The sequence below is a fragment of the Giraffa tippelskirchi genome, chromosome 1 (assembly GCF_054371585.1).
Source record: "Giraffa tippelskirchi isolate mGirTip1 chromosome 1, T2T-mGirTip1v1.2.pri, whole genome shotgun sequence".
NCBI lineage: Eukaryota > Metazoa > Chordata > Mammalia > Artiodactyla > Giraffidae > Giraffa > Giraffa tippelskirchi.
Window position 1 is genome coordinate 37,806,426 of NC_137275.1, and position 7,668 is coordinate 37,814,093.

Sequence of the window (7,668 nt, forward strand, 5' to 3'; positions counted from 1 at the left end):
CCAGATGTCCAAGCTGGGTTTAGAAAAGGAAGAGGAACTAGAGATCAAACTGCCAACATTCGCTGGATTATAGAGAAAGCAAGGGAATTTCAGAAAAACATCTACGTCTGTTTCATTGACTATGCTAAATCCTTTGACTGTGTGGATCATGACAAACTGTGGAAAGCTCTCAGAGACATGTATATACCAGACCATCTTACCTGTCTCCTGAGGATCCTGTATGCGAGTCAAGAAGCAACAATTAGAGCCTTGTATCAGGATTCTCTGGTGGCTCAGCTGGTAAAGAATCTGCCTGAAATGCAGAAGACCCAGGTTCGATTCCTGGGTTGGGAAGATCTGCTGGAGAAGGGAACAGCTACCCACTCCAGTATTCTGTGTTGCAAAGAGTCAGACACAACTGAGCGACTTTCACTTTCACTTTCATGGAACAACTAATTGGTTCGATATCGAGAAAGAAGTACAACAGGGTTGTTTGCTGTCACCCTGTTTATTTAATCTATGTTTGTTTAATCTATATTGAGAACATCATGAGAAATGCTGGGCTTGATGAGTGACAAGCTGGAATCAAGACAGGCAGGAGAAACATCAACAACCTCAGATATGCAGATGATACCACTCTAATGGCAGAAAGCAAAGAGGAACTAAGGAGCCTCTTGATGAGGGTGAAGGAGGAAAGTGAAAGAGCTGGCTTAAGACTAAATATTAAAAAAACTAAGATCATGGCATCCAGCCTCATTATTGCATGGCAAATAGAAGGGGAAAAGGTGGACATAGTGATAGATTTCCTTTTCTTGGGCTCGAAAATTGCTGCAGAGGGTGACTGCAGCCATGAAATCAGAAGACGATTGCTTCTTGAAAGGAAAGTGATGACAAACGTAGACAGTGTGCTGAAAAGCAGAGACATTACTCTGCCTACAAAGTTCCATATAGTCAAGGCTATGGTCTTCTCAGTGGTCATGTATGGTTGTGAGAACTGGACCATAAAGAAGGCAGAACACCAAGGAACTGATGCCTTAGAACTGTGGTGCTGGGAAGACTCCTGAAAGTCCCTTGGACACAAGGAGTTCAAACCAGTCAGTCTTAAGGGACATCAACCCTGAATATTCACTGGAAGGACTGATGCTGAAGCTGAAACTCCAGTATTTTTGTCATCTGATGTGAACAGATGACTCATTGGAGAAGACCCTGATGCTGGGAAAGATTGAAGGCAGGAGGAGAAGAGGATGACAGAGGATGAGATGGTTAGATGGCATCACTGACTTGATAGACATGAGTTTGAGCAAGCTCTGGGAGTTGGTGATGGACAAGAAAGCCTGGCGTGCTGCAGTCCATGGGGTCACAAAGAGTCAGACACGACTGGTTGACTGAACTGAACTGAACACTGCTTTCCTCTTCAGGTCAGTTCAGTCGCTCAGTCGTGTCCGACTCTTTGTGACCCCATGAACTGCAACACACCAGGCCTCCCTGTCCATCACCAACTCCCGGAGTTTACCCAAACTCATGTCCATTGAGTCTGTGATGCCATCCAATGACAGGTGAAAAACCCTATTAATTTTTTTTTAAATGAAATTATGTGTGTGTGTGTTTGTTATTTGTAGGTAAATGCATCCCTAACTGCTACAAATAGCTCTGATTAAATGCAATTTACACTCAGTAATCACAAAATGATAATTTATTATTTTATAGTGACTTCATGTCATATACTGAAGGAGAAAATGGCAACCCACTCCAGTATTCTTGCCTGAAAAATCACATGGACAAGGAGCCTGGCAGGCTACAGTCCATAAGATTGCAAAGAGTCAGACATGACTGAGCCACTAAGCACATATCATATACTGTGGGCATTAGTAAATATATTCAGAAGTATTATGCTAGGGAAAAAAATCAGGAAATAGATATTTATAGGATATACCTTTATTTATATATATTGCACGGAATTTTATTTGCAAAGAGTATAAATATCTTATTTTTATGTTAAAGTACGGTATCACTGTTCAATTTGGTCAAACAAAAGAAAGGTAATTGATACCAATTTGTTTGGAATACAGAAACTAAAGAGTCTACTAAACTTTTCACATTCCAAAGTTCTTTGGTATCATGAAGACATAGTAGATTTAGGATACTATAGAAAATAATAATGATATACTTTTTAATGATTCTCTATGGGGAGGACATTGAGATCTATAATCATGAAAATTTCAATCGCGGTTTGAAACTGTGCTATGACAGATATATAACTTTGCATTTATTATCCTTCTACCAAGAGCAAAATTCACTCTTATTAAGTGCCTCTGCTTAACCAACCTTAAAATAATTTAATTTTGATCATTAATTTCTTATTAAAATACTAAATATAACAAAAGAGGGACAGATTTTATTGAATATTAAGGGACCTTTTAATTAATTCTAAGCTGAAAGCTTGCTGCCTCATCTTTTGCTTATCATAAGGATACTCTCCTTTTTTATTATATAAAGTTGCTTACATCAGCACATTTATTTAACAAAGAGTGAAGGAAAATGCTTTTAGTCACTGCATTCAAGTTTTCAGGCATCCTCCTTGTTCTTCTTCAGGAATTCTTCAGGTTGCGAATATTTAAGCATGTAAATGGTTATTATTAAATACACTGTATAAGCAAGCACTGAAGAAAATATAGTTCAAGGCACATGAATTATCCCTGGATCTAACAATCCATCACACTTATGTTAATTTAGAGGACATTACATTAAAAAATGATCCTTTACATTGACACAGGCACACTTTTTCCTAAAATGAGAATCATCCTACCACAGGTATAATTTCATTATGGCCTTGTGGCTTCCAGAGCAAAGTGTGTCAGAACAGAATCCTAGATTTGCATCTGTGTGTATAGCTTTTGGAACTTGAAAAAGACTCATAACTTCCTAGGTTCAGTTTCCAAACAAGTAAAAGAGGATGTTGACATATTCAAGTATTTAGAATTTCAACCATATCTAGAAGGCAATGACATTTATGGGAAGATAGGAGGAAGTATAGTTCTATTCTTAATATATTTTCCATCCAGGCCATGTTTGAGCTTCATTAGTTATTTCACTCCTCTGGGTTATAGCACAAGCCAGTAGGGAAGGCATAAAGAATGTTGACTTTGGAATCAGAAGATCAGAAAAGAACTGGACTGAGTAACAGTTTTACTGCTTACTGCGTGTGCAACCTTTAACAAAGCAATTAACCTTTAGACACTCAGTTTTATCATCTGCTAAATGGAGATTACTATTCTTCCAGATACAAACAATAAATGAGATAATTTTTCAAGGTACCTAATAAAGTAACTGGCACATTATATAAAGTTGATAAATATTATACTCATTACAAGTGTACTTTAAAAACATACAGATAAACTTTGACATGGAATACATTGGCTTATTATGAATCAGTGATAAGTAGTTCAAATGACTTTTTCAGATTCCAGGACACCAGGAATTTTGTTTATTCTTACTCTGAAGCTGGCATCTTGATTTACATTTGTCTCTAAAAATGTTCCCTTCCTCAACTTGAATAATATTAACAAAATAAGCATAGTCTGAAACAGTGAGTTGGACAGTTTATATATTTTCATAAGGCAGAGTCGTAGGAAAAGTATGTATGATTTAGAGCTGCACAGAAGAGAGTTCTGAAAAATAAGTCTATGCTGGGACATTCTCAGAAGACTTGAGTTAGTATGAACTGAAGAGGTACATCTCAAGGGAAAGAAAATAAATCAAAATAAGGAGAGTGCACTGAAACACATTTTCCTGTTTTATTTATGGTTACCCAAATGCATTTGGGGTTTTCTGATGAGATTATGATTACTGCCTCTTGTGATTTAAATTCCATATTTATTATATGAATATAAACTAAAATCAAGGAAAAGTTTAAAAAATTTTTTTCTCTGAAAATTGGGTGAAATACCATGTAAAATTTGCTAATTTTGTTTTCCTATAGAGATGAAATTTACTCATTTTTATTGTCTTTTGCCAAAAATTGTTAATACTGCAATATTGAAGAGGGAAGGGTTTAAGACTTATGTGGCCATGGTTATTAAACCCACTTCTTCTAAGCTAGGATATTTTTATTTTAATACAATTTATGTATTAATTTTTTAAACTATCTGTGACATACAAATCAAATGTAGATTTTTATGAAAAAAGATTTTCTGGCTCATTGGTTTCAAGTTACCCTCTAAGGTTTGGTAATCACAAAGAACTATGCTAAGGCAGCTTTTCCTGTTGTCCCAGAGTCTTATAAAGTCATCTGAACCACTTACTGGTGATTCATAACAAACCAGCGTATTCCACATCAAGGTTTATTCTAGGTTTTAATCCTTGAGCTAGCACAGGTGAATTCCAGTTCAGTATCTTTCTTTCCTTTCAGTTATAGTTACTGTTCCCATTTTTATATCTGAAACTTATCTATTCTAGTCTAGTTTTAGATGTTTTTGAAGATTCATGATCTTGTAAAGGTCCAAAATAGAATTTTGAAATTGCTTGTCTATTGTAGCTGGTTAGATCAAATAGGATCACTGAGGGATTTCATGCTTTATTTTTATGCATCTCTATTCATTTATAGATATAAGGTTTTTAATAAGCTTATTTTGGTTAAGTATTATGTATCAGGACAATAGCTGTGAACTTCTTTATGTAAAAACCAACTCTATCTGCAGTAACCAGTCCAGGAAGCCATCTTACTATCTGTAAGTCAAACTTATAGGCAGTCAGACCACTGTCTCTTCAAAATCATCTATATAGACAAACAATAACTCCTGTAACAATTAGCTCCAAGTGAACAGGACCCGATTAGTAATTGATTGCTTTCCTAATATTTGTGCTGTTTCCATTTTAATTCTAATCGAGAAAACTAAATATGCAGGCCTATCTGGATACATAGTATACACCCTTCTAGTAAGCCTGCCTACAGCTTCTCCATGCCAACATCCTCCAGTCAGGGCATACTTGAAGTTTCCCTCTTTTCTGCTATAAAGCTTTCCCATTCCTCTTCCTTTGCCTGCCTTTGAGGTTCTGTGAAAATGAAAGTAATAGTGGTTGACTCCCTTGCTAGAGCAAGCCCTGAATAAATAACATTTGCCTGTACTAATCTGGTTACTTTTTATTTCTACACCTGCCTAACCTACATAAAATGACTTTAGTTTAATACCTTTGATGCAAACTATTTTATATGTTAGGCTTTGGGCCAGGTCCAAACACAAGGCAGTAAACTATACAAATAATGTTCGTGTCTTCACTGAGTTCAAAATTGGCAAGATAAATAAGCAGGTAAATATAAAATATTAATATCATGGGCTTGACTTTGAAGATAAAGCCAGGCATAGTTTGTTAGTTGAATACAGAGTGATTTGTAAAGAAAAAAGATAGTGTAGCTAAAAGAGAATAGTACATACATAACATGTTTTTAAAATAAATATTTAGCAAACTATGTAATAAGTGTAATAGCCTTTGTTTTATTTTCAATTAATTCTTAACAAAAGTATTATTTTCCTTTAAAATATTTGGTATATACATTTCTCAAATATACCTTCAGATTTAAATTTAAGCTGACAGATATTCAGCTCAGAATTTATGTTTCCTTTTGGACTAATGAGATTAAACACTCCCTTGATGATTATTTAATAGATATTTCCTCTTAGATTCTTGTATGTTTTTGAAATTACACTTGGACCAAAAGGAAAATTTTGATAATTTGGATTTGGTAATTAGTATTCTCCAACTATCTCACATTTAAGTAAGACAACTTAATTTTAGTTTATAAAATATTCTCTGCAAAATTTTGAGTATAATGTTAGATAAAAATTCCTTTTCTTATTAGGACTAAGATGAGGGATTTGCTATTCAGTGTATTTCTAACTTGCTGAATTCTTTTTGAAATCCTAACATTAGTCAAATGTTAAAATATTGCCCCTCAAAATTTGCACTTTAAAAACAATTTGAACTATAGATAACATTTTGAACTTATATTTATACCAGATTCACAAACTTTTTTGGATATATTTGATTAATAATAAACTTCATAAAAGTTTAATATTGGGTCTTCACCATTGACTACCCCAATTATGTCTTGTTTTTCATTTTGTCATTAGTATCTAAACAAATGAATTGTAGCCTCAATTGGGTCATATGGCATTTCAGGGACTAGACGTACTTCTCTCTTATTTAAGTTTTCTTTGATGATATATTTATTTCCCACACTTGGTTACTAGTTACTAAAATTTAGGGATGTGCTAAGTGTCTTGGGAACAAAGAAGAGTTGAGAGATTTTAGGTAGGTTTAAAAAGACATAGCTGGACCACAAATTTTAAGTAAAATTTTATAAGAGATAACAAGGGAAGGGAATTCATTTTCCAGAAATATAACTTCTAGATAGTCACTGTTTATTTATAAAATATATTAAATACTAGAACCCACATTTTAATTAATTAATTAGTTATGAAACCAAAAAGAGGTGATCACTTATAAGATTAGAACTAATTGTAGGTATTAATTCGAGATAACATGGTGATGAAGCCCAACATTTGGAGTGCATCTTTAGAATCAAGTAGCTTAACAGTTGTCAAACAGTAAGTTTTTTTGGATGTGGTTGTGGTTAAACTATCCTCACCCTCGGGATGACAAGCTAGATAAAAGTCTCCCTCTCTTCCACACACAAATGAAGTCATGATTCTGCAAATGCCACAGTCTGAGGGGAAAAGAAAAAATAAGTCACAAGAAAACTTACCCAATATAAGCAGATAGGCTGGGTCCCCTTCCCTTTTGTACTAAACTTTAGATGGAGGTAAAAGGTGAAATTTGAAATAACAGAAACAGCAACTGCAATAACATTAACAACAAAACTCTTGTGGAAATTTTTAGAAGTTTATCTACACATGGACATCACCAGATGGTCAACACCGAAATCAGATTGATTATATTCTTTGCTGCCAAAGATGGAGAAGCTCTATACAGACAGCAAAAACAAGACCGGGAGCTGACTGTGGCCCAGATCGTGAACTCCTTATTGCCAAATTCAGACTGAAATTGAAGAAAGTGGAGAACCACTAGACCATTTGACCTAAATCAAATCTCTTATAACTATACAATGGAAGTGAGAAATAGATTTAAGTGACTAGAACTGATAGACAGAGTGCCTGATGAACTATGGACAGAGGTTCGTGATATTGTACAGGAGACAAGGATCAAGATCATCTCCATGGAAAAGAAAAGCAAAAAAGCAAAATGGCTGGCTGAGGAGGCCTTACAAATAGTTGTGAAAAGAAGGGAAGTGAAAAGCAAAGGAGAAAAGGAAAGATATACCCATTTGAATGCAGAGTTCCAAACAATAGCAAGGAGAGATAAGAAATACTTCCTCAACAATCAATGCAAAGAAATAGAGGAAAACAACAGAATGGGAAAGACTAGAGATCTCTTCAAGAAAAATAGACATACCAAGGGAATATTTTATGCAAAGATGGGCTCAATAAAGGACAGAAATGGTATGGACCTAACAGAAGCAGAAGATATTAAGAAGAGGTGGCAAGAATACACAGAAGAACTGTACAAAAAAGATCTTCACGACCCAGATAATCACGATGATGTGATCACTCACCTAGAGCCAGACATCCTGGAATATGAAGTCATGTGGGCCTTAGGAAGCATCACTACAAA

General features: G+C 35.0%; 1 non-coding gene across 1 annotated transcript; it reads left to right on the forward strand.

Moving 5' to 3' along the window:
- The first annotated feature begins 261 nt into the window (after positions 1-261).
- TRNAF-GAA (transfer RNA phenylalanine (anticodon GAA)) lies at positions 262-333 on the forward strand. The gene has a single exon. It is a non-coding gene; the product is annotated as a tRNA-Phe (tRNA).
- Positions 334-7,668: the final 7,335 nt, after the last annotated feature.